This window comes from Saccopteryx bilineata, chromosome 1 (assembly GCF_036850765.1).
Source record: "Saccopteryx bilineata isolate mSacBil1 chromosome 1, mSacBil1_pri_phased_curated, whole genome shotgun sequence".
In the NCBI taxonomy this organism is placed as follows: Eukaryota; Metazoa; Chordata; class Mammalia; order Chiroptera; family Emballonuridae; genus Saccopteryx; species Saccopteryx bilineata.
This window is the reverse complement of record NC_089490.1, coordinates 42934959-42962367: the sequence shown is the minus strand read 5'-3', so window position 1 is coordinate 42962367 and position 27409 is coordinate 42934959. Positions and strand designations below refer to the sequence as shown.

General features: G+C 37.8%; 1 pseudogene; it reads right to left on the bottom strand.

Annotated features, from left to right (window-relative positions):
• Positions 1 to 7218: 7218 nt before the first annotated feature.
• LOC136319202 (tigger transposable element-derived protein 1-like) lies at positions 7219 to 10700 on the bottom strand (annotated as a pseudogene).
• Between the last annotated feature and the right edge of the window lie 16709 nt (positions 10701 to 27409).

Here is a 27409-nt window from a genome sequence, read left to right as displayed (position 1 = left end):
TGTTCCATTTAGTTGTGTACTCATTGATTGCTTCTAATACACACCCTTACCGGAGATTACTGCTATAACCTTGGTGTGCGGGGACAATGCTTTATCCACTGAGTCACCTGGCCAGGGCCTATGATTTTCTTAATAACATTTTCTTTTTCCTAGCTTACTTTATTGTAAGAATACAGTATATAATACATATGAGATACAAAATATGTGTTAGTCAACTATTTCTATTATCACTAAGGCTTCCAGCCAACAGTATGCTATTAATAGCTAAGGTTTGAGGGAGTCAAAAGTTGTTCATAAATTTTTGACTGAATAGGAGGTAAGTGCCCCTAACCCTCAGTTTGTTCAAGGATAAACTGAATATTTTTTTGTGTGTGATAGTTACATAGATATATACATACACAAAAATAATCAAGCTAACCACTTAACATTTGTGTATTTAATGTATTTAAACTATATTTCAATTTAAAAATAAAAATAAAAATAAAATTGGTCATTGGGAAGTCTCTATAATCTAGAATGTGTGTTGAAAGAGGAGCTCCCAGACAAAATTATAAAGCACACAATAAAAATCCACCACCAAGGAATGAAGAATTTGCTCCCAAAGAATAGGAAATAATAAAGCAGTATAAAAATAATGTTTAAATATCTTTAAAATTAAAAGGATAAATAAAACATTCATCAGAGATAAATAAAGAAATAGAATATATAAAACAATAATGAAACCTCTGGCCAGTGGCTCAGAGGATCAAGTGTTGGCCTGTGTAGGGACGTCCCACGTTCAATCCCCACCAGGCACACAAAAGAAGCAACCATATGTTTCTCTCTCCCTTCCTCTCCCCCTTCTTTCCCTTTCCCCCTCTCATAGCCAGTGGCTCTACTGGCTCGAGTGTAGCCCCAGCACTGAGGATAGCTCAGCTGGTCTAAGCACGTCAGCCTCAGGAACTAAAAATAGCTTGGCACTCAAGCATCAGCTCCAGCTGGGGTTGCCAGGTGGGTCTCAGTAGGGGAGCATGCGAAAGTCTGTCTCACTATCTCCCCTCCTCTCACATAAAAAAATGATAAAATAATCTATGTATGGATATTTCTACCTATCTACCGTGTTTCCCTGAAAATAAGACAGTGTCTTATATTACTTTTTGCTCCTAAAGACACACTAGGTCTTATTTTCAGGAGATGTCTTATTTTTCCATAAACAAGAATTCACACTTATTGTTGAAAAAAAATAAACATTTATTAATATACTGTAGTCATATCATCACAAACATCAGCATAACCAGCCAAACTCTGAATTCCATCAAGAATTTCTTGTGACTCTATTTCCATGTATAACAATCTACCCTGTTTCCCCCAAAATAAGACAGTGTCTTATATTAATTTTTGCTCCTAAAGATGTGCTAGGTCTTATTTTCAGGGGAGGCCTTATATTTCTAAGCTTGAAAAAAATTGCACTAGGTCTTATTTTCAGGGATACAGGGTATCTATCTATCTATCTATCTATCTATCTATCTATCAATCTATCCTCCTCTGCCCTCCCTCCCTTCCTTAAGGTCTATTGACGTCTAAATTCTGTGCTTTGTTCCTTTATCATACTAAATTGCCTTCATAAATCACTAAACAGATTAAAGAAACTATTTCAATTCCCATGTTGTTATTGAAGTATTTAGAGCCAGATTTAAGAGAAAGACAGAATTAGTAAATATAGATTAGAACACTGTGTATTTGTTATTAAATCTAAAAGAATGAGCCTGACCAAGTGGTGGTGCAATGGATAGAGAGTCGACCTGGGGCACTGAGAACCCAGGTTCAAAACCCCGAGGTCACCAGCTTGAGCGCAGGCTCACCAGCTTGAGTACAGGGTCGCTGGCTTGAGTGTGGGATCATAGACATAACCCCGTGGTTGTTGGCTTAAGCCCAAAGGTTGTTGGCTTGAAACCCAAGGTCACTGGCTTGAGCCCAAGGTCACTGGCTTGAGCAAGGGGTCACTGGCTCAGCTCAAGCCCACTGGTCAAGGCACATATGAGAAAGCAATCAATTAACAACTAAAGTGCTGCAACAACAACTTGATGATTTTATTTCTCTTCCTGTATCTGTGTGTGTGTAGCTCTCTCAAATGAGTAAGTAAATCTAAAAATGTGTATTTATATTAATTTTTAAAGTACTTATACCATCATATAATACAATGCTTATAAAAACAAAAGAAGCTATAAAGTGCAAATATTGTTGCATACATTTGTCTGAAGGTATCTTGGTATTGGCCATGATGCAAACTAATGAAACAATAAACATTAAATATTTTAAAATAAAAATACTTGAAGCCTTGGCTGGTTTGCTCAGTGGTAGAGAGTCATCCCATTGTATAGAAGTCCCGAGTTTGATTCCCGGCCAGGGTACACAGGAGAAGCGCCCATCTGCTTCTCCACCTTATCCCTCTCCTTTCTCTCTCTCTATCTCTCTCTTCCCCTCCTGCAGTCAAGGCTCCATTAGAGCCAAGTTGTCCTGGGCACTGAGGATGGCTCCATGGCTTTCATCTCAGGTGCTAGAATAGCTCCAATTGCAACAGAGTAATGCTTCAGATGAGCAGAACATTGCCCCCTAGTGGACATGCTGGGTGGATCCCTGTCAGGTTTGCAGGAATCTGTATCTCTTCACTTCAGAAAAATACAAACAAAACAAAACAAAACAAAAAACCCACAAAAAAAAAAAAAAAGAAATACTTTAGAATCTGATAATTAGAAAATTAGCTTTTTAAATTCTTAAATCATAATCTTTTGGTGCAGGCTGACAATTGCAAATTGATTTTATAATGTGTCAATTTAAACATAAATATACTGCTGACAAAAATTAGGGGATATTTCAAAATGAATATGAAGTGATAAAAAAAAGAAGCACTTGATTTTTTTTATTAAACAAGAACATCAGAAAAGCAAACAACAAGTCAAGGAAAGTTGTTTGATTATACAAATGAGATTCAAAACCAACTTTTATTTCATTGATGAAAACGCAATATACAGAAGACTGAAAGTACTGAAGTATCTGCACGTTCCCTGATCCCCTAATCTTCTCCTAGAAAAATAAAATAAGAATATAATGGACAAAATATATAAACATGATTGGTATAGAGTTTGCTGCCTCTGATACCTATACTCCAAAACATTTTATCTACTGTGGTGTTCTAATGCAGTATGTGTGACCTGAGCTGTACAAAGAAAGGTTGTAGAGTTAGCGCCTTTTAGTTGTTCCAAAGGAACAGATATAAAATGCTTACAAAATTATAGCAATTTATTGTCTTTATACCAGTATGCTGGACGCTGGGTTCTGGGTCATAACAGTCCAGTAAAGTAGCTATAGAAATGAGTCAAGATGCAAATATTGGCCTTATAACCAGAAGATAAATCATCTGAAAGGCTCAACAGTGTAATATCTTACAATTCAAAGAATGTGTCAGGGTAGATTTCTGTCTTATGACACAGACAATCCATAAATTCAGACCAGAGACTGTATTTTGCCTTTTTGTTTTGGAAATTGTTACTGAGGGAGATTTATGAAGAATATTTAAGCTAGATAAATTTTTTACATTAGTGACACATTTTATGATTTGAAAATACAGAGTATGGCTCAGTCACTTTATTTTGTATTCTGAAGATTGTTGTGTTGGGTAAAGCTACTCTCAGATCCAGAAAAATAAAGTTAATTTGATGAGAGCTGACACCTATGCCCTTATTTTTTCCTCCTTGATACTTTGTCTATGATTTGTATTAAGTATTCAGCAAGGCTGACTCTGGTACATACAGTACAGACAGTCAGGATCCCCCTGGGAGACTCAAAAGGCAAGATTTACCTAAGCTGGATATATTCCTAAAGAATTTTATTCCTAGGTTTGGGAAAATTTTTCAAGTATAAGGTATATTAAAGGAAGCAAAGGCCTTCTTGAATTAATAGTTTACATTGTCATATCTGGCTGTCTCATAGTAAAAAAAAAAAAGGGAGGATTTATTTTAATTTTTACACATTTGGGGAGGATAATTAAGGTAGGATAACTTCTAGATACCTAATCACATCTGTTTGGCAGGAAAGGGCATGAAATGTGGATCTGAGACTTGGTTTTTAGACCCTTCCCTGCCCATATTATTTAATTACCCATGAAAGCACACTTCTCTATAATAGCATCAACAATGGTTATTATTTACTGAGCATTGGGAAACTTTGCCTTAACCTAGTTGATTAAATGAAGTTAATCGATGTGAACTTGCTTCAGTTGCAGTGATTTTTAAATTTTTGCTTTTCTATATCTGTAAAACATATATTTACGTTGCAAATTCATACAAAATCATGTCTTTAGTTTCGTTTTTATGTACCACCTATGTATGGAATCATGCAGTTCTTAGTTTTTTCTGATTTACTTATTTCATTCCATATAATGTTATCAAGATCCATCCATTTTGTTGTAAATGATCCGATGTCATCATTTCTTATGGCTGAGTAGTATTCCATAGTGTATATATGCCACTTCTTCTTTATCCAGTCATCTATTGAAGGGCTTTTTGGTTGTTTCCATGTCTTGGCCACTGTGAACAATGCTGCAATGAACATGGGGCTACATGTGTCTTTACATACAATGTTTTTGAGTTTTGGGGGTATATACCCAGTAGAGGGATTTCTGGGTCATATGGTAATTCTATTTTTAGTTTTTTGAGGAACAACCATACTTTCTTCCATAATGGTTGTACTACTTTACATTCCCACCAACAGTGGATGAGGGTTCCTTTTTCTCCATAGCCTCTCCAACACTTTTTATTACCTGTCTTGTTGATAATAGCTAATCTAACAGGTGTGAGGTGGTATCTCATTGCAGTTTTAATTTGCATTTATCTAATAACTAATGAAGATGAGCATCTTTTCATATATCTGTTGGCCATTTGTATTTCTTCCTGGGAGAAGTGTCTGTTCATGTCCTCTTCCCATTTTTTTATTGGATTGTTTGTTTGTTTGTTGTTGAGTTTTATGAATTCTTTGTATATTTTGGATATTAGGCCCTTATCTGAGCTGTTGTTTGAAAATATTATCTCTCATTTAGTTGGCTGTCTGTTTATTTTGTTATCAGTTTCTCTTGCTGAGAAAAAAACTTCTTAGTCTGATGTAGTCCCATTTATTTAACGTTGCCTTCACTTCTCTTGCCTTTGGAGTCAAATTCATAAAATGTTCTTTAAAACCAAGGTCCATGAGTTTAGTACCTATGTTTTCTTCAATGTACTTTATTGTTTCAGGTCTTATATTTAGGTCTTTGATCCATTTTGAATTAATTTTAGTACAAGAGGACACTGTAGTTGAGTTTCATTCTTTTGCATGTGGCTTTCCAGTTTTCCCAGCACCATTTGTTGAAGAGGCTTTCTTTTCTCCATTGTGTGTTGTTGGCTCCTTTATCAAAAATTATTTGACCATATATATGTGGACAAGAGTGTGGTGGTTACGGGGGGGGGGGGAGGAGAGGGAGGGAGAGGGCAGAGGGGAGGGGCACAAAGAAAACCAGATAGAAGGTGACAGAGGACAGTTTGACTTTGGGTGATGGATATGCAACATAATTGAATGACAAGATAACCTGGAGATGTTTTCTTTGAACATATGTACCCTGATTTATTAATGTCAGCCCATTAAAATTAATAAAAATTCATTTTAAAAAATCATGTCTTTAAAAAATTGACAGTAGTTGTGCTATTATATATTGATGCACAGTTTAGATAATTTGATCCTTTATTCTCCAATGCAGGCCATAGTAGTGTTGTTATGTTTGAAACAGGTGTCAGTTATGATTAGTTTTGTAATCTTGGCTCCATTGATTTACCTCTCTGAGTCTCAGTTTCTTCATTTACAGAATAACAATAATTGTGTCTACTTTGTTGGGTTGTGACACAGTAAATTTACCACAAGGAATAAATAATACACAACAATAGGCTGTGTATTTAATAGGCAGCTGTTAAAATTCTTTTTTATTTAAAAAGTTTAGTAAAGTTTTATGTTTATAAAGTTCTCAGAGGTTAGGGAAATATCTTGGAAAAATTCCCAGTATTGCACAATGTTCCTGCGGCTTCTAATAAATGCTGTTCAATTGCATGATTAGGAATGATTAGGTGAGAAAGATTCAAAATTTAGGCACTTTCTGGTGCCAAAGATAAATGAGTCAGTGGAATGTAAAGTGGTAATAAATTCAAAGGTTTCATGGCATAATTTAGTAGCCTTTCAATGATCTGCTAACTGCTTTGATAATGGTGCTGTCTTGCCTTGAACAGATTTACTACTGACATTAAGTGGGAAATTAGATTCCTGTGATTATCAACATCCTATTGCTTAGTAACAAAAGGACAGCTCTGTGTTTGGTAGGATTGGGTTTCTCCTAATAGACCTGGTAGCTTAGAACAGGTAGGAACTGCCACTTTTAGAACAACATAGAGAACCTCTATTGATCATGGAATATGTCAGCATTATTCACAGATATTTTTATTTCTATGTTTTGTTTTGTTTTTTTGCAAAATAGGCTCTTTACACAGAAGTTTCCATTTCTCAAATGAGAAAGACCCACATCACTGGGATGGCATGGAAGGGAAGGCCCAATAGTTGCAGCATGCCTCAGAGATATCAAGGGTTTGGTTCTAGGTCAGGCAATATGGCAACTATTGCAATAAAGTCAGTTGCATACAATATTTTTGTTTCCTAGTGTATATATATATATATGTTATGTTTATAATATACTGAAGTCTTTTAAGTATACAATAGCACTATGTCTAAAAAGTAATGTACATATCTTTAATAATTAAAAATACTTTATTACTCTCTATTTATGAGTCTGTCTCTACATTGCTTGTTCAGTTTGTTCATTCAATTCCACGTATGGTTGAAGTCATATGGCACTTGTCTTTCTCTGACAGCTGTTGGGGGGTGGGAGTCAGGGGGCTGAGGGGTGGAAGGATTGAGCAAAAAAGAAAAGAAGAAAAACCTCATGGACACAGACAACAGTGCAGGGATGGCTGCGGCGGGGGAGGGGGTAAGGGAGGAGGGCATAAGGGAATAAATGGTGATGGACAGAGACTTGACTTGGGGGAACACACAATACATGGTGGAGTTGTGCACCTGAAACCTGTATAATTTTGTTAACCAGCATCACCCCAATAAAGTCAACAAAAAGGAAAAAAGATAAAAATACTTTATTGCTAAAAATGCTAACCATCATCTGAGCCTCCAGCGAGTCATAATCTTTCCCGGTGGAGGATCTTGCCTTCGTGTTGATGGCTGCTGACTGATAAGGTGATGCTTGCCGAAGGCCAGAGTAGCTGTGGCAACTTCTTCAGATAAGACAACAGTGAAGTCTACTACGTCAATTGACTGTTCTTTTACAAAAGATGTCTCTGTAGGATCAACACTGTTTGATAGCATTTCACCCACAGTAGAATATCTTTCTAAACTGAAGTCAGTCCTCTCAAAGCCTGCCACTGCTTTATCAACTATGTTTATGTACTACTCTAAATCCTGTGGTGTCATTTCAGCAATATTCATAGCTTCTTCACCGGGACTAGATTCCATCTCCAGAAACCACTTTTTCTGCTCACCCTCGTCCATTAGAGTATTATCATGAGATTGCAGCAATTCAGCCGTATCTTCAGCCTCCAGTTCTAAGTTTAGTTCTCTTGCAATTTCCACCGCAGTTACTGTCTCCACTGAAGTCTTGAACCCATCAGTCATCCATGAGGGTGGAAATCAGTTTTTTCTAAACTCCTGGGAATGTTTACATTTTGACCTCTTCCCATGAATCATGAATATTATTTATGGCATCCAGAATGGTGAGTCCTTTTCTAGCGGTTTTCAGTTTACTTCGCCCAGATCCATCAGAGAAATCACTATCGATGGCAGCCATAGCCTTATGAAATGTATTTCCTCAATGATAAGATTTGAAATTAGAAAGCGCTCCTTGACCCGTGGACTGCAGAATGGATGCCCTGTTAGCAGATATGAAAATAACGTTCATCTCATTGTGCATCTCCACCAGAGCTTCTGGGTGACCAGGTAGGTGCATTGTCAGTGAGCAGTAACATTTTGAAAGGAATCTTTCTTTCTGAGCAGTAGGTCTCAACAGAGAGCTTAAAATATTCAGCAGACCATGTTGTAAACAGATGTGCTGTCACCCAGGCTGTACTGTCCATTTAGAGAGCACAGGCAGAGTAGAGTTAGCAGTATCCTTTAGGGCCCTAGGATTTTCAAAATGGAAAATGAGCATTGGCTTCCACTTAAAGTCCCCAGCTACATTAGTAAGTCCTTAGTAAGAAGAGTCAGCCTGTCCTTTAAAGCTTGCAAGCCAGACATTGACTTCTCTCTATGGAAGTCCTAAGTGGCATCTCCTTTCAATATAAAGCCATTTCATCAACACCAAAAACCTGTTGTTTAGTAAGCCATCTTCATAATTAGCTACGTCTCTGAAGGACTTGCTGCAGCTTTTACACCTGCACTTGCTGCTTCACCTTGTTTTATGTTATGGAGGAAGCTTCTTTCTTTAAACCTCATGAACCAACTTCTGCTAGCTGCAATCTTTTTCTCTGCAGCTTCCTCACCTCTCTCAGCCCACATAGATTTAGAGAAATTAGGGCCTTACTCGGACTAAGCTTTGGTTTAAGAGAATGTTGTGGCTGGTTTACTTTTCTATGCAGACCACCGAAACTTTCCTCAAATGAGCAGCAATAAGCCTGTTTTGCTTTCTTATCATTCATGTGTTCACTGGAGTAGCACTTTTCATTTCCTTCAAGAACTTTCCCCTTGTATTCACAAGTTGGCTTGCTGCAAGAGGTCTAGCTCTCTGCCTCTCTTGGCTTCCGACATGCCTTCCTCACTCACTTGAATTATTTATAGCTTTTGATCTAAAGTGAAAGATGTATGACTCTTCCTTTCAATTGAACACTCGAAGCCATTATAGAGTTATCAACGGTCCTTACTTCAATACTGTTGTGTCTCAGGGAACAGGGAGGCCTGAGGAGAAGGAGAGTCTGGGGAATGGCCAGTTGATGGAGCAGTCAAAACACACAAAACATTTATGAATTAATTTTGCCACCTTATATGGGTGCGTCTTGTGACGCACCGGGGCAATCACAGTGGTAACATCAACAATCATTAATCACAGATCAAAATAACACATGTAATAATAATGGAAAAGTTTGAAATACTGTAAAATTACCAAAAATAAGCCAATGCTGTGAGAAAAGCAGCTCCCATAAACTTATTTGAGACAGAGCTGCCACAAACCTTTAATTTGTTTTTTTGTTTCATTTTTTTCCCTTTTTTTTATAAATAAATTTTTATTAATGTTAATGAGGTGACATCAATAAATCAGGGTACATATATTCAAAGAAAACATGTCCAGGTTATCTTGCCATTCAATTATGTTGCATACCCATCACCCAAAGTCAGATTGTCCTCTGCCACCTTCTATCTAGTTTTCTTTGTGCCCCTCCCTTTCCCCCTTCTCCTCTCCCTCCTTCCCTCCCCCCCCCCCCCCAGTAACCACCAAACTCTTGTCCATGTCTCTTAGTCTCATTTTTATGTCCCACCAATTGTAAAAAAACACCAATGCATTATCTGGGAAGCACAATCACACAAGATGAGCCTACATTCAGCTTCTGCTCGGAAGAGACAGAGTACCTTTATGCTTTAATTTTGCACATTTCCTAATTGCTCTTTTTAGAATACACATTGTGGTTCCATTTAAACACACATTAAATTCTCTTCAAATTTTTTGACCATCCTGTTTACTCAGAAATACTTATCTTACAATTAGCTTGTATTTTCTTATGACTTTCGCTATAAAATACACATTGTGGTTCCATTTAAACACACATTAAATTCTCTTCAAATTTTTTGACCATCCTGTTTACTCAGAAATACTTGCAATTACCTTGTATTTTCTTATGACTTCCTTAGCTATATAACCAGATAAGATGAGATAAATCCTTCATGCTTATTTAGTTTTAAGGTTTCCTGGTATTTCCTGTGCTCCAATTTTTTAATAATCATGTGCCTGATATAAAGTTTAACGTAAAAATGAATTATATATATATATGTATATGGTTTTTTTGTTTGTTTGTTTGTTTGTTTTTTTGCCTGACTAGGCAGTGGTGCAGTGAATAGAGTGTCAGACTGGTATGCTAAGGACCCAGGTTCGAAACCCCGAGGTTGCTGGCTTGAGCACGGGGTTGCTGGCTTGATTGTGGGATCACAGACATGACCCCATGGTCACTAGCTTGAGCTCAAAGGTTGCTGGCTTGATCCCAAAGTCGCTGGCTTGTACCCAAGGTCACTGGCTTGGGCTAAGGGGTCACTTACTTTGCTGTAGCACCCCCCACCCCCGGCCAAGGCACATATGAGAAAAGAATCAGTGAACAACTAAGGTGCCGCAATGAAGAAATGATGCTTCTCATCTCTCTCCCTTCCAGTCTGTCTGTTCCTATCTGTCCCTCTCTCTGTCTCTCTGTCAGAAAAAATAAAAATAAAATAATTTTTAGAAATAATTTTATAATATACCTTTGACATTATTTTGAAGAATAACTTATGACTTGAAAACATATATACAAGTATTAATCAACTTAAGACCTATGAAACTTATGATCATTTGACTTTACGATCACAATTGCTAGCCACAACTGCTCTGTGTCTGGCAGCGCAAGCATTGCCCAACTGGGCATATGACAGTGCAGACCAGCTTCCAGCAGAAGCTGGGATAGCAGTTGAAATGGTACACGTGGACCATTTCAACTGCTATCCCAGACTCGGTACAGCAATTTGTGTTTTGTGTCTTGGATATTTTTCATCAAATCCCTCCCAAGGTCTACCAAGAGAAAATTGTCTTTGCAAATATTAAACCAGTTGAACTGGTAATGCAGTGTTTTACTTAAACCTGATGAATGTAAAAATAAGAAACAAAATGGTGTAAAGATGATACAAATGGCATAAAATGAACAAAGAAAATTATGATATATAACAGTAATGAAAGAAAATTATGATAAAATATGACTTAAAGATTTTTATAACATCATTTCACAGTATTGTACATATAGCCTACTCAACTTAACGACCAAACCGTGTTACAACCAGTCTGTCAGAACCAATCATGGTCGTAAGTCGAGCAAGAGCTGTACAGGTGGGAGCAAAAGTCGATTTACAGTTGTGAGCGACATTTTTTTTAATTAATAAAGCTATTTATTTCATTTTCCCATTGATTTGAGAAGAAAAAGTGAGAGGGAGGTGGCAGAGGGAGAGGGAGAAAGAGGGAGAGAGCCATCAACTTGTTGTTCCACTCAGTCTTTCCATTTGGTTGTATGCTCATTGTTCGCTTCTCGTATGTGCCCTGACCAGGGGCTTTGAATCCTCGACCTCAGTGGCTGGATGATGCTCTGTCTACTCAGACACACTGCCAGGGAAATGAAGCTATTTTAATAATACTAACCTGCAGATTTTTTCTATATGAGCAATTGTAAACCTACTATTGCCCACCCCTGTATACATGTCTATTATAATTATATATTTATGCAAATTTCTTTAAAAATTTTGTGTACATTATAATATTATTAATGTGCATATTTATATAGAAAATATAAAAGGCAAAAATTTATTTAATGGTAAGTATTATATAGAAATATCAACCCCATAGTGTAGGAAAACAGATAGAACTGGTTATTTGAGATACAGATTTTGCATTGTGGGAATTTTAACCATTTCTCTTTTAGTCAGGCAGAAACAGACTCTAATTGCCAATATCTGCTCCCTTCCCAAGGTTAACTCTAACTCTTGGGAATCCTGGGAAGCAATAAGAAAGAGTAAATGGCGTATCAGGATTTATAGTCCTTCACATTTTTCTTCTCTAATTCATTTTTCTTTGAACTTATTTCTGGAAAGTGGTATAAGGTATATGTGAAACTTTGTATTGTTGACAGTTGAATCCATTGCCGAGCCCTCTCTTCTCTTCTTAAGGGTATCAGAACAATCTTTGATTTCTGTGATTCTTACCTTTTTATCTACGCCTATTTTTCAATTTTTCTCCATTCCCTTTCTTTCATAGAGGTTCTATTTTTGTTGTTCTGCCACCACCATGCTTTAAAGAAAAGTTTTTAAGGCAGTTTTATTATCATAAGTGTACCAGAGCCTGCAATTGCCTACTCAAATGCCATTATTTCCTACTTGCTCAGAGGAAACCTGGAATTTACTTCAAGCAGCAATGTATGTCTAGGTCAAGTCTCCAGCTCCCAGCTTGCAGATAGTGGTGGCAATGACATGTTGTGGGGGAGTGCTTCCAGGAAGACTCCAAAGGGGGGATCTTGCTCAGTAGAAGTTGTGTTGTACCCTTTGCCCACTCTCTTTCATCCTTCTTCCTGCTGGGAATGCAGATACCATGGCCTAAGGGTGACCTTGAGGAAGGAAGTCATGTTCTACTGGTGGAGCAGAGAGAGATGAGAAACCTAAGTCATTGATAACTCTGGAGCTGTCCCACAAGTTCCAGACTCCCGTTCTCTAGATCTCTGTTAAGTGACAAGGCATGTATTTGGATTTTCTATGATATGAAGCCAAAGCAACCGTGTAGACGCATCTATACGCTGCATATCATAGAAATTCAAGTCCATTTTATATTTTAAAAAATGTCTATACTAAATAGGATATACATACATGTACATATATTTATTGTAGAAATTTAAAAATATACAAGAGTATAAAATATTAATTTGTAATCACTCAGAACACCATCATCTTGAGACATACATTATTAAAAATGTGTTTTTTATCATTCTTATTTTTTATGAATAGTTTTTTTTAAATAAAAATCGAGATAATCTTTTATATTTTTTACAACCTGCCTTTTCCACCTACTTACAATTACATCATGAACATTTTACCATATCATTGGATTTTCTTCCGCAATCTGATTTTAATAATCACACAGTTGTCCATCTTTTGGATCCACTGACATGGGTTTACTTAATCCCCGATTGTCAGACATTTAAATTGACTCAACTTTTCCCTAGACTAATTTTTAAATCAATTTTTCTATATATCTATTATTATTTCTTCAGAACAAATTTATGGAAATGACATTTTAAATCATAGTTTAAAATAAAATAGCACAAACAGTTCTGAAATTCTTGATAAATTTTGTCAAATGGTCTTCAAAAAGGACATTCTCTCCATCACTAATATAAAGTGCTGTCATGTAAAGTATGTTGTATAACTTGATTGATAAAAAGTGGTGTCTCTCTCTTTTTTTTTAAATGTGGCTTATTTGATTACTAACAAAATCAAACCTTTTAAATACTTTTATAGAAAATGGTCACCTTTCTCTTAACAGCTTACAAAAGTTCATTGTATATTAAGGATATTGACATTTTGGGTTGAATTTACCTTGTATTGCCTGGCACAGTGCTGGCACCTATTATGTGCTTGTCCAGTGTTTCTTGATTGTTGGCATTTTCTTTTAATATTTAGTCATAGGAACATAAGAAAGGGTTACATTTTAGTTTGTGGTAGAAAATAAAGAAGAGAGAGCTGCTTTGTTTTGGGTAAGTTGTTTTTGGGGTGTTGGCAGGGCATTTAGTTGAAGTTGTCCAATACCACAGTCTACAGAGAGGATATGGGTACTCCTGATGGTGCATGAAAAAAATATTAGAACTCCTATATGTGTTAATTTTTTTAATTATTAAAAATGAATTGGCCCTGGCCAGTTGGCTCAGTGGTAGAGCATCAGCCTGGCATGTGGATGTTCTGGGTTTGATTTCCAGTCAGGGCACACAGCAGAAGCGCCCATCTGCTTCTCCACCCTCCATCTCTCACTTCTCTCTCTCTCTCCCTCTTCCCCTCCTACAGCCAAGGCTTGATTACATTAAGTTGGCCCTGGGCACTGAAGATGGGTCCATGGCTTCACTTCAGGCTCTAAATAATGGCTCCAGTTGCAAAGGAGCAAGGGCCCCAGATGGGCAGAGGATCACCCCATAGTGGGCTTGTTGGGTGGATCCCAGTTGGGGTGCATGCAGGAGTCTGTCTCTGCCTCCTCTTCTCTTACTAAAATAGATAAATAAAATTCAAAAATGAATTAAGCTTTACTAAGTGTTACCTGTGATTGGCACTGGCTGCCACATGTGTTTTGTACCAGGATATATATGTACAGTAAGTAAAGTTTCTTGCTTGAAGAGCTTATTTCTGCACTGAGAATGTGCTGGTAGCAAAATCCTTTTGTGTCTAATCAGGGTCTTGCCACACAGTAACATTACTGGATGAATGTATTTACAAAATTTGTTACTGAGTTTTAAATAAATATACCTCAGGAAATGGGCAAGGGGCTTAAGATCTTAATATAAAGATTGTAGCTTTAAAATGATATCAATTCTATAAGCACAAAAAATGTGAGAGCTGACACTTCTCCTAGTAAGAAGAGCTCTTGGTCAGCCATATTCTGAGGTTAAAAGCAATGATCATCTGCTCAAATCTGACGAGGTCCAATAAATGTATTCACAGTTATCCACATGTAATCTTTATATTAACAGTGAGTGAAAACATTGCTGCCTTTTATATTAAAGAGAAATACAGAGATAGGACAAAGTAGGTTACAGTTGTAAGTACATGAGTTTATTCCTGTATTATTTATTTATTATTTATTTTATTATATTATTATTGTCATTATTTAATATTCTTACTTATGATTTATATTTTAGGTAATGATGGCTGGTAATTTAACCTACCTTTTCCTACCCTTGTATATTGAAAATAGACATTTGAAAATCTTTTCATCATTTTAGAAATATGTGTGTCATTGATCAAGACTTTTATTTACATAAATACACATATTCACAAACATATACACCCACAGACATCACTCACACACACATCCACACACACTTAAGAGACTTAGAATTTTCTAAGCTGTTTTAAAATCTTTTATTTTTTAAAAAAGTCTCAACATAGTATCTTTATTCATAATAAAATCTAGGTTTTGAGGATTCCTTTTTAAAAATTTTTTTAAATTTACTGTGTTAACATGGATTCAAGTGTCCCACTCAATATAACATCCTCACCCCCCAACAACATGCTCCTTTTTACATCCCTTTTCCCCCTCACCCCCTGACTCCCTACTTCGCTTCCCTCTGGGATCTGCTGTCCTGTTATCTGTATCTATGTGTTATGAATATATAATTTCACTAATCCCTTCTCTGATTCTGTCCCCTCATCACCCCTCCCTCTGACTGCTGTCCCTCTGCTCCCTGTGATTCCGCCTCTGCCTCTATTCCATTCCTCAGTTTACCGTGTTCATTAGATTCCATATATAAGTGAGATTATATGATATTTTTCTTTCCTGCCTGGCTTATTTCACTTAGCATAATAATCTCCAGGCTCATCCATGCCATTGCAAAAAGCAAAATTTCCTTCTTTTTCCCAGTTGTATAGTATTCCATTGTGTATATGTACCACAGCTTTCTTATCCACTATTCTACTGATGGACACTTGGGCTGTTTCCAGATCTTGGCTATTGTAAACAGTGCTACAATAAACATGGGGGTGCATATCTTCTTTTGAATCAGTGTTTTGGGATTCTTAAGTTATATTCCTAAAAGTGGGGTTGCTGGTTCAAAAGACAGTTCCATTTTTAATTTTTTGAGGAAATGCCATACTGTTTTCCACATTGGCTGCACCAGTCTGCATTCCCACCAGCAGTGCAGGAGGATTCTCTTTTCTCCACACCCTCAGCAGCACTTGTGTGTTGATTTGTTAATGAGAGCCTTTTTCACAGGTATGAAGTAATATCTCATTGTGGTTTTAATTTTCATTTCTCTGATGTTTAGTGACATTGAACATTTTTTCATATGCCTGTTTGCTAACTGTATGTCCTTTTTGGAGAAGTATCTATTCAGTTCCTTTGCCCATTTTTAATTGGATTGTTTACCTTCCTGGTGTTGAGTTTTACAAGTTCTTTATAAATTGGTTATTAATCCCTTATCAGATGTATCTGCAAATATGTTCTATTTTGTGGGTTGTCTTTTTATTTTGTTAATGGTGTTTTTTGCTGTGCAAAAGCTTTTTAGTTTGATATAGTCCCATTTGTTTCTTTTGTCCTTTATTTCACTTACTGGTAGAGATATATCAGAAAAAATATTGCTACAAGAGATACCAGAGAGTTTACTGCCTATGTTTTCTTCCAAGATTTTTATGGTTTCGTGACTTACATTTAAGTCTTTTATCCATTTTGAGCTTATTTTTGTGAATGATGTAAGTTGGTGGTTAGCTTCATGTTTTTGCATGTATCTATTCATCTTTCCCAACAATATTTATTAAAAATACTGTCTTTACTACATTGTATTCTCTTGCCTCCTTTGTCAAATATCAATTGTTCATAAAGGTGTGGGTTTATTTCTGGGTTCTCTGTTCTGTTCCATTGATTTGTATGGCTGTTCTTATGCCAGTACCAAGCTGTTTTGATTACAATGACCTTGTAGTGTAACTTGATATCAGGAAGTGTGATACCCCCCATTTTGTTTTTCATTTTCAAGATTGCTGAGGCTATTTGGGTTCTTTTTTGGTTGCATATAAATTTTTGGAATATTTGTGCTAGATCTGTGAAGTCTGCCATTGGTATTTTGATAGGAATTGTATTGAATTTATAAATTGCTTTGAGTAGTATAGATATTTTCATAATGTCTCTTCTTCCTTAAAAATAAAAAATGGAACTGCCTTTTTGCCCAGCAACCCCACTTTTAGGAATATAGCTTAAGAATCCCAAAACACTGATTCAAAAGAAGGTATGCAACTCCATGTTTATTGTAGCACTGTTTACAATAGCCAAGATCTGGAAACAGCCCAAGTGTCCATCAGTAGAAGAGTGGATAAGAAAGCTGTGGTACATATACGTAATGAACACGGTATATGCTTCTACTTGTTTGTATCTTACTTGATTTCTTTTTTCAATGTCTTATAATTTTCTGAGTACAAGTCTTTTACATCCTTGGTTAAATTTATTCCTAGGTACTTTATTTTTTTGTTGTTGCAATAGTGAAGGGGATTGTTTTCTTAATTTCTCTTTCTGACAGTTTATTATTGGTCTATAAAAATGCCACTGATATCTGAATACTAATTTTATATCCTGCCAACCTGCTGAATTCATTTATTGGGTCTCGTAGTTTTTTTACTGAAACGTTTGGGTTTTCTATGTACAGTATCATGTCATCAGCAAATAATGATAGCTTTACTTCTTCTTTTCCAATTTGGATGCCTTTTATTTCTTCTTCTTGTCTAATTGCTGTGGCTAGGACTTCCAGAACTTAGTTGAATAAGAGTGGTGAAAGGGGGGTACCCTTGTCTTGTTCCTGATTTTAAGGGAACTGACTTTAAGTTTTTCCCATTGAGTATGATGTTGAGTATAATTTTGGCTGTGGGTTTGTCATAGATGGCCTTTATTATGTTGCAGTATGTTCCCTGTATTCCCACTTTGCTCAGAGTTTTTATCATAAATGGGTGCTGGATTTTATCAAATGTTTTTTCTGCATTTATTCATATTATCATGTGATTTTTATCCTTCATTTTGTTTATGTAATGGATCACATTTATTGATTTCGAATATTGTACCAGCCTTGCGTCCCCAGAATAAATCCCACTTGATCATGGTGTATGATTTTTAAATTTATTGCTGGATCTGGCTTACTAATATTTTGTTGAGAATTTTGTATCTGTATTCATCAGGGATATTGTCCTATAATTTTCTTTCTTTTTAGTGTCGTTACCTGGTTTTGAAATGACGTTAATGAGCTCATAAAATGAGCTCGTAAGTCTTCCCTCCTCTTGAATTTTTTGAAATAGCTTGAAAAGGATAGGTGTTAGTTCTTTTTTGAATGTTTGGTAAAATTCACCTGTGAAGCCACCCGGTCCAGGAGTTTTGTTTGCAAGAAGTTTTTTGATTCCTGTTTGCTGGAAGTTTTTTGATTCTTCCAGATTGAGTTTTAGAAGATTGTATGTATATGTTTCTAGGAATTTATCCATTTTGCCGAGGTTGTCCAATTTTGTGGCATATAGATATTTATAATATTTTCTTACAATCCTTTGTATTTCTGTGGTGTCAGTTACTTCTCTGCTTTCATTTCTATTTTTATTTGGTTCCTCTCTATTTTTTTCTTGATAAGTCTGGTCAGAGGTTCATCAATCTTATTTATCTTTTCAAAGAACCAGCTCTTGGTTTCATTGATCTTTTTGTATTTCTTTTTTAGCCCATATGTCATTTATTTCTGCTCTTACCTTTGTTATTTCCCTTCTTCTATATCCCCTGGGCTTTATTTGTTGTTCCTTTTCTAGTTTTTTTAGGTGTAGAGTTAGGTTGTTTATTTGAGCTTTCTTTTGCATTTTAAGGTATGCCTGTAATGCTATCAACTTCCCTGTTAGGGTTTCTTTTGCTGTGTCTCATAGATTTTTGACTTGTATTATTCATTTTCATTTGTTTCAAGAAAATTTTTTATTTCTTCTTTGATCTTCTTGTTAACCCATTTGTAATTTAATAACATGCTAATTAGCCTCCAAGTGTTTGAATGTTTTTCAGTTTTTCTATTGTAGTTGATTTCTAGTTTCATGCCATTGTGATCAGAAAAGATGCTTGATATGATTTCAATCTTAAATTTATTGAGATTTGTTTTGTATCCTATATGTGGTCTATCCTAGAAAATGTACCATGAGCACTTGAAAACAATGTATACTCTGCTGCTTTGGAGTGAAAGGTTCTAAAGGTATCAAATAAATCCAGTTGATCTAGTATGTCATTTAAGGATATTGTTTCTTTGTTAATTTTCTGTCTGGAGGATCTATCCATTGATGTTAGTGGGGTATTAAAATCCCCTACTATTATAGTATTGCTGTTAATCTGACCCTTTATGTCCATCAAAGTCTGCTTTATATATTTAGGTGCTCCTATATTAGGTGCATAGATATTTACAATGGTTATATCCTCCTACTGGATTGCTTCCTTTATCATTATGTAATGACCTTCTTTATCCTTTACTATAGCTTGTTTTAAAGGCTATTTTTTCAGATATAAGTAATGCTGCCCCAGCCTTTTTTTTATTTCTATTTGCATGAAATACTTTTTTTATCCCTTTACTTTCAGTCTATGTGAATCTTTTGTTCTGAGGTGGGTCTCTTGTAGACAGCATATGTACGGGTCTTGTTTTCTTATCCATGCACCTACCCTATGTCTTTTGATTGGAGCTTTTAATCCATTTACATTTAAGGTTATTATTGCTATGTACTTATTTATTGCCATTTATTCTATTTTTTTAATCTTTTTAAAAATTTTTTAAAAATTATTTATTTATTTATTCATTTTAGAGAGGAGAAGGAGAGACAGAGGGAGAAAGAGAGAGGAGGGACAGAGAGAGAAGGGGGGAGGAGTTGGAAGCATCAACTCCCAGGGTTTGCCCAGGGTTTCAAACCAGCGACCTCAGCATTTCCAGGTCAACGCTTTATCCCCTGAGCCACCACAGGTCAGGCCTTGCCATTTATTCTTTAAACCTAAAATTCTCTTTTTTTCTATTTCTTTTTTCCTTTGCTTTTTTTTTTTTATAGTAGGCCCTTACTATTTCTTGCAGTTTTGATTTGGTTGTAATAAGTTCCTTGAGTCTTTTTTTGTCTGGGAAGTTGTTATTTTTCCTTCAGTTTTAAATGATAGCCTTGCTGGATAATGCGGTCTGGTTGTAGGTTCTTGTTTTGCATTACTTTGAATATTTCTTGCCAATATTTTCTGACCCAGTGTTGCTGTTGAGAAGTCAAATGTCATCCTTATGGGGGCTCCTCTGTAGGTAATTAACTACTCTTCTCTTGCAACTTTTAGTATTCTTTCTTTGTCTCTTAAATTTGCATTTTAATTATGATGTGTCTTGTTGTAGGCCTTCTTGGGTTCATTTTTAATGGAACTTTCTGTGCTTCTTGAACTTGTGTGACTTTTTTCTTTATCAATTTAGAGAAATTTTTAGCTATGATTCTTCAAACATGTTCTCTATACCTTGCTCAATCTCTTCTCCTTCAGAAACCCCTATGATGTGATGTTGTTTTTCTTCATGTTGTTGCGAAGGTCTCTTAGAATTTCCTCAGTTTTTTTGAGACTCTTTTTTTTTCTGTTTTACTTCCGTGCTTATGTTTATCTTGTCCTCTAAATTACTAACTTGATCCTCTGCTTCATCCAGCCTGTTGTTGATTCATTCTAGTGTGGTCTTCATTTCTGATATTGTATTTGTCATTTCTGACTGATTCTTTTTATAATTTCAATGTGTGTTTTTTGGGTGTTTTTTTTTTTTTTTTTTGATGCTTGCTATCTCTTTGTTTAAGCTGAGCATACTAAAAATCATTATTTTAAACTCTGCATCTGGTAGTTTGTTTACTTCCATTTTATTTAGGTTTTTTTCTGGAAATTTCTCTTGTTGATTCATTTGGGTCATATTTCTTTGTCTGCCTATTTTGCCTTTGTACTAGGTACCACTATCTGACCTTGTACTTTGTTGTGGTGTCTTTATGAGGAAGATTGGCTCAGTGGTACTAACCTACAGGCTGCCTGAGTTCCTTGCTCTAGGAATGCTTCTTGAAGGTGGTATTTACCCTCCTGTTATATGTGAGTATTGAATGCAGTTTGTCCTTTCATGGTTGGGGTTATCTCTTCAGGAAGGTTGGCTCTAAAGGTCAACCTTAATCTTATGTATTAGACACTGTGCAGGGTCTGAGCTGTTGGGTGTATTTATTCTCCACAGTGTCTGGTGCCTGCTGGACTTCTCCTTTGGGTGTGCTACTTGTGTACTTAGCAGAGTCTAACATTGGTGCTGTTTGCCCCAAACTCTGTGCCTCCCACTGCTGGTTGTGTTGGTTCTGGGTCTTTTGGGGTTAGTGTCAGCCATACTATGTAACTTGACATGGGCTACCTGTCTGGAGCTACTGCTCTGTTCACTGTTTGTGTCTGTATTTTCATGCCTGTGTAGTGTGGGAGGGGCCAACCTGTGTATAAGGATCAACTTCCTTCTGCTTAGAGATGACAGAAGCTCCACAAAATCCCCAAGCTCCATAAGATTTGCCTCCACTTTTTAGCTACTCCACCAACTCTTGCAGCTGCATGGTCTTCCCACAGAGTTTTCTGTAGAAAGACTCTAGTGTGGGTTCAGACTGGCTTCACCCCACCAACCCCTCTACAGGTTGCAAGTTTGATGGGTTAGGGCTGCTGAGGTTGGGAGCACAACGTTAGTGGTACCCCTTACTTTAGGGGTTTCTTGGTCAGGAGCTCAGTACAAGGAACCTAATCCCTGAGAAATTGCTGGATACTACAATTCTATTTTTCCCCTGCAAGGTGAGCAGCAGGTTCAGATTGGGTGGGTGGGGCCGACAGTCCCCTCTGCAGAAGTTCTTACAGCTGGGGAACCCCTGGTCTCATGGAGGAAGACTGAGTGAGTCTTCACTTGGGGCTGATGGTGCCCCCCCCAGAAGGTGGCTAAGCCCCTCGACCAGACCCAACAATAAGCTCACAGGGACCCATACTTTAAATATCCATGCTCCAATCCACTCTTCCTTCTCTCTGTAGTAACTAGCCCAGTGGGGCAGGATATCCATCCAGTAGCCGGGGTGGCTGACTGTGAAGCTCCACCCTATCCAATGCACATGAGCCACTGTGCTAGTGCTGATAATTACAGAGAATAGAACTTGCCTCAGCTGGGCCCAGTGTGATGATCCCTCCCTTAGGACATGCTACCAGCAAAGGTTGTTAGGTCCTAGTCCAACGATATCCACAGCTGGCCACTGGATGTGCCAGCCCTGGGACTCCCTGGCAGGAATCTGGTGCAGACCAGGGGGGACACTGTCCGTGACTGGCCTTCAGCAAGCTTCCTTGAGCTACAAGCAATCCGGAGTTTGTGGCTGCCTCTGCTGGGCCCAGGTGCACATGGAGATACCAAGCTGCACACCTAGGCCTGGGGGAAGGTCTGCAAAAGGCCAAGGTTCTCTGAGTCCCACCACCTGCAGCCTCTGTCTACTGGCTGCTTGTTGGGGTTGGCCACTGAAAAAAACCTCTGGTAGAGTCACAGGCGTCTCCAAACTACGGCCCGCGGGCCGCAATGCAGCCCCCTGAGGCCATTTATCCAGCCCCCACTGCACTTCTGGAAGAGGCACCTCTTTCATTGGTGGTCAGTGAGAGGACCACTGTATTTGGCAGCCCTCCAATGGTCCGAGGGACAGTGAACTGGCCCCCTGTGTAAAAAGTTTGGAGACCCCTGGCCTAGAGCCTGCAGCAATTCAAGGATTGGAAAGGGTGGTGGGTGTGGCCCCACCCCTTGGCCCCAGGTGTCAGTCTGTCCAGACTTTTTTTGCAGACCACAGTAGGGTGTGGCCCCCAAGAGCCGGTGAGTAAGACCTCTGAGACCCAGAGATATGGTCTGCCCGCAGTCTGGACAGTTTCCATTGAGTCTCCTTTGGGGCTGAATTACCAGTAATAGACTTAGGATCATGCAGGGGGCAGAGGGTGGGGACAGCAGGAGCTCCAGTCTCAATGCCAGAAGACTGAGTCACTGATGTGGCCCCCTGCTTCTTGGTTGACTTCTCAGAATGGTCAAGTCTCCATAAAGTGGGACAGGAGAGACTCCTGAGGGCAGGGCAGTTGCTTCACCCCAGGCTGATGCCTCATGGAGGGGCCTCCTCCACCCAACAAGAAAGATAGCGACTGCAGTATTGGAGAATGACTCAACACAGGGATTCTGGTAGCCGGCCCCCTAGTGTCTCTCCCTGGGCCATCAACTTCACATTCTTCTCGTGCAACTCTAGTCCTCTCAGTCCTTTCTCCACCAGCACCCCAGTTAAGTGACTGTGAATGAGATTTTCTGCTCCGGCCCTTTAAGATGGAGCCTGCATCTTTGAGAGCTCCCATCTCTTTCTCACAGACAGAAACCTTGGCTCTTTCCACCACCAAATGCTGTTTGGGTACCCCTTCTAAGCTCTGGGGCTCTAGGCTGGGGTGCCTGGCCTGGGGCTTAGGATCCTCCCTTCTCAGGGCAACCCTCCCTGCAGTAAGAGTCCCTCTGGATCCTCAGCCACCCCTTGCTCCTGGGAGCTAGGCAGCCCTGTCCGTGTCTCTGCTCTTCCTACCATTCTTGGTGTGGCTTCTTCTGTGATTCTTGGTTATAGACTCCTCTTCATTTAGTCTGAAGTTACTTTGTCAAGATGATTGTCTTAAATTAAGTTGTAGTCCAGTTTGTCCTGGGAGGTGGCAGTTGGAATGTCTGCCTACTCCATTGCCATTTCGGCCAGTCTGGGTTTTCTGTTTTAAAATCTTTTATATTTTATTTGCTATTTAAACTCATTTGTTAAAAATATAAACAAAAAAAAAGCATTTAATTAATTTAAAGACAGTTCATTGAAATAAAGGATAATGCATATTTACTATGTGAATATGTGCTTTTAATAACTACCAAGAGCTGAATGAAAGATGTCTCATATAGGTATCAAAATTAACTGAACTTTTGAAAATGATCTTGTATCTAATTAATGTATAACAAAATATTACACCAACTTTAAAAAATAAGGCAGAAAATTCAGTCACATTGAACATGTTTGTATAATCTAGGTAAATAAAACTGCTGAAAATATTATATTGAAAATATTATTTAATCCTATTTTAAAATTATTCTACCTTTGGATAAATGTAATGTGTGTAATATGTTAATATATTAGTATAAAATTTAAAAAACAAATATACATATTGGTATTGCATGATCAAAGATTTTGTACTAATAGGGAAACATTATAGAAACAGCTTGAAGACTACTGATTTAGTAGAAAGTTGGAAATTAGAATGGGAAAGTGTCCTTTGAAGATAATTGGGTGGTTAAAATTATCTAGTAATTGCATGTTGAATGAGAAAAGAAGAAATAAGAGAACTCCTCATGACCATTCAGAGTCAAATTATTGATAAAAAAAAAAACAACGGAAAACATATTCCACAGAATCTACATGTTGGGCAGATAAAATATATTATGCTCACTTTGTTAAAGATGGCGCTGCCCATGTGGAGGCCGTCGCCCAGGTGATATTAATATGTGTTGGGGGCGGGCTGTGGGCAAGCAGGATCCTTGTAGCCTGGGCCTTGGTTTTGGGATTAAGCCTTTCCCACACTTTTTGATGTGGGGTGGTGCAATCCCATCATGCCTCAGAGAAGTGACTTTGTATTAGAGACTTCCTTATTTTGTATATTGAATTAAAGGTTATGAATCTACACTATAAAGGGGCAGAAAGAGAGCTTGCTCTCTTAGTTCCTGAGATTAGCATTAGAGAGGAGAGCAGAGAAAGGCCACATGGAGGAGGCCAGAAGAAGCAGCCAAGATGGCAGAGTGTTGAGTGAGAGGCCAGTTTGTGCAGAGTTTGTGCAGGGAGAAGGAAGAAGATGGAAACAGAGGTGAAGGAAGAAGATGGGGAGCAGAGGTGAAGGAAGAAGATGGGGAACAGAGGTGAATAAGTCTGGTGAGCTAGAAACCTTTGATTCTAGGAAACTCGGATAAGTCAGTAGCTTTGTGAACACTGAATGTGAGTGGGTTTTGGAGCCCAGTGTGTGTTTTTACTTGCCCGCCGGGTGCAAGCTAGGATTAAAGATGATGGCCCACCAGCTTTTGGCTCTGCTGTTTCTTTACTGACTCTCCGAATCCAATGTGAATCTGCATGGGCCAGGCGGCTGTGATAGTGGCTGTGGCTTCTGGCTTTACACTACACAAGAAACCAGAGTGAAAATGCAAAGGTGCCTTGTCTAACAGTCCCCACTTTCAATCCTGTTTCTACCATTCCCTTATTGTGTAATTTGGACAACTTATTTCTCAGAAACTTATGCCCCTGTATAGTTAACGTGTAAATAACACTTAATACTTGGGATTATTCTGAGCATTTCTGAGATAATGTATGTGGGACACTTAGCCTCCTGCCTGGCACACAAAAGGTGGTCAACAAATGACAGTTTTTCTTATGACATTCTTCATAAATAAGTTTTCAGAAGCCCATTTACTCAATGTGATATCATTGAGAAATAATATTCTTGTAATTATCAGATAAATTATCATTTAATTTGAGATTAGGTGTTACTAAAGTTTGTTTTATTTTCATTACTACAATAATGTGAGTTGGTATTTGTTTTATTTTCATTACTACAATAATGTGAGTTGGTATTTACTTCAATTTTGCAGTTTTGGATGGATATATTTTTACTTGGTGAATAGAGTTTAAAAAATTCATATTGCCTGTAGTATGCTGTAAAAGCATTTTATCTCTGATAAAGTGTTTAATTTTATATTGATCATTGTTTCTCTTGCATCTTAAATCCTTTTATTAGACATCATATCTCTTTAATTTTCCCCTTTGCTATTAATTAAATCCTATTACTTTTGATAAATATCCTATGCACTTTTATCTTACTCTCCAATCTCTCCACCCAGTCCCTTTGTGCTCAAAACACCACTTTTAGACCATATGTTCTTTAGAAAGAACACTGTTGCCAAATAGTGCTGCCTCCTTACCAGGAAATCTTGAAAACATCTTTTGTAGCCTTTCCAGTTTATCTGCAGGTGCTTAGAAATATATATTCTACCAACCCCAAGGCTCTAAACAGTATTCAGAAAACCCAGCCTTCAATCAAGCTTTATACTTAATTATTGCTGTCAGTCACCTATCAGCAGGAATGGTGTGCCCACCTTTGCTTTTTCGCATATAAACCTGGGAGTCGGGATAAAAACAGTCAAGAGAGTTAGGGAAAGAATAATGGCAGGCCTATCTGAGTCTCCACTTAGAGATCTCTGGATGTCCCCTTCCCACTCAAATCTTTCCCATCTCCAGAAGTGTCCTTGTGATTCTGCAGGCTCCTGTGGTTTGCATTCTGCCTCTCTCCCCTGAAGCCCTGGAGGCCTGCCTGATGTCCAGCTCTCAAACCTCATGACATAGGTGGGAGGGAGGTAGGAACGTCAGCAGCAGCAGGTCTTTCTTCTTTTGTTATTATTGTTATTGTTATGGTTGTTGAGCTATTAACAATGTATAAGTTCTATACAATGTGTTGATTCGATATACTTATATACTGCAATATGATTGCTGCTGTAGCGTTAGCTAAAACCTCCATTATGTCCCATAATTACCTTTTTTTGTGTGGTGAGAATATTTAACATTTAGTTTCTTAGCAACTTTGAAGTATATAATTCAGTATTGTTAACTGTAATCATAATGCTGTGCATGAGATATCCAGAACTTATTCATCTTCTAACTGCAAGTTGTGCGCTTTGACCCACATCACTCCAATTCCCCCACTCCCACCCCACCCCCTGGCAACCACCATTCTCTACTCTTTCTCTCAAATGCTGTTTGATGTCACTTATGTGGAATGTAAAAAAGCCGCTCTCTCTTCTATGGTGGGAGATTTCTTAATTCTTTAAAAACAAATTTTTTCAAGTGGAATGGCCATTGCTTATTTATTTGTCAGTTAACTGTTAGTATTACATATTTTATTTATTTCTATCTTATTTTTGCCAAGATCTTGGTACTAGCTCTGTAGGGCTGACTCACAGGAAAATGAGAGAAACACTCACAGTGTTATACCCCAAATCAGTGATTACTAAATCTGCTACGTATTAAAGTTATTTAGAAAAGTTTTTTCTTGTTTTTAATTATGTGCCTGGACCATGAACTTAAGTTTTCAAAACTTATTGAAATGACCTGTTGGGCAGATAAAATATATTATGCTCACTTTGTTAAAGACGGCACTGCCCACGAGGAGGCCATCACCCAGGTGATATTAATGTGTGTCTCTGTGGGCAGGTAGAATCCTTGTAGCCTGGTGCTTGGTTTTGGGATTAAGCCTTTCCCACTCATTTTGATGTGAGGTAGTACAATCCAATCATGCCTCAGAGAAGTGTCTTTGTATTAGAGACTTCCCTATTTTGTATATTGGATTAAAGGTTTGGAATCTACACTATAAAATGGGGGCAGAATGAGAGCTTGCCCTCTTGGTTCCTGGGATGATTAGCATGAGAGAGCAGAGGGAGCAGAGCAGAGAGCAGAAAGAGGCCATGTGGCCAGAAGAAGCAGCCAAGATGGCGGAGTATTGAGTGAGAGGCCAGTTTGTGCAGTTTGACGCTGGAGAAGGAAGGAGATAGGGAACAGAGGTGAATAAGTCTGGTGAGCTAGAAACCTTTGATTCTAGGAAACTCGGATAAGTCAGCAGCTTTGTTAGCACTGAATGTGAGTGGGTTTTGGAGCCCAGTGTGTGTTTTTGCTTGCCCACTGGGTGCAAGCTAGGATTAAAGACTATGGCCCACCAGTTTTTGGCTCCGTTGTTTCTTTACCGACTGTCCGAATCTAATGCGAACCTGCATGG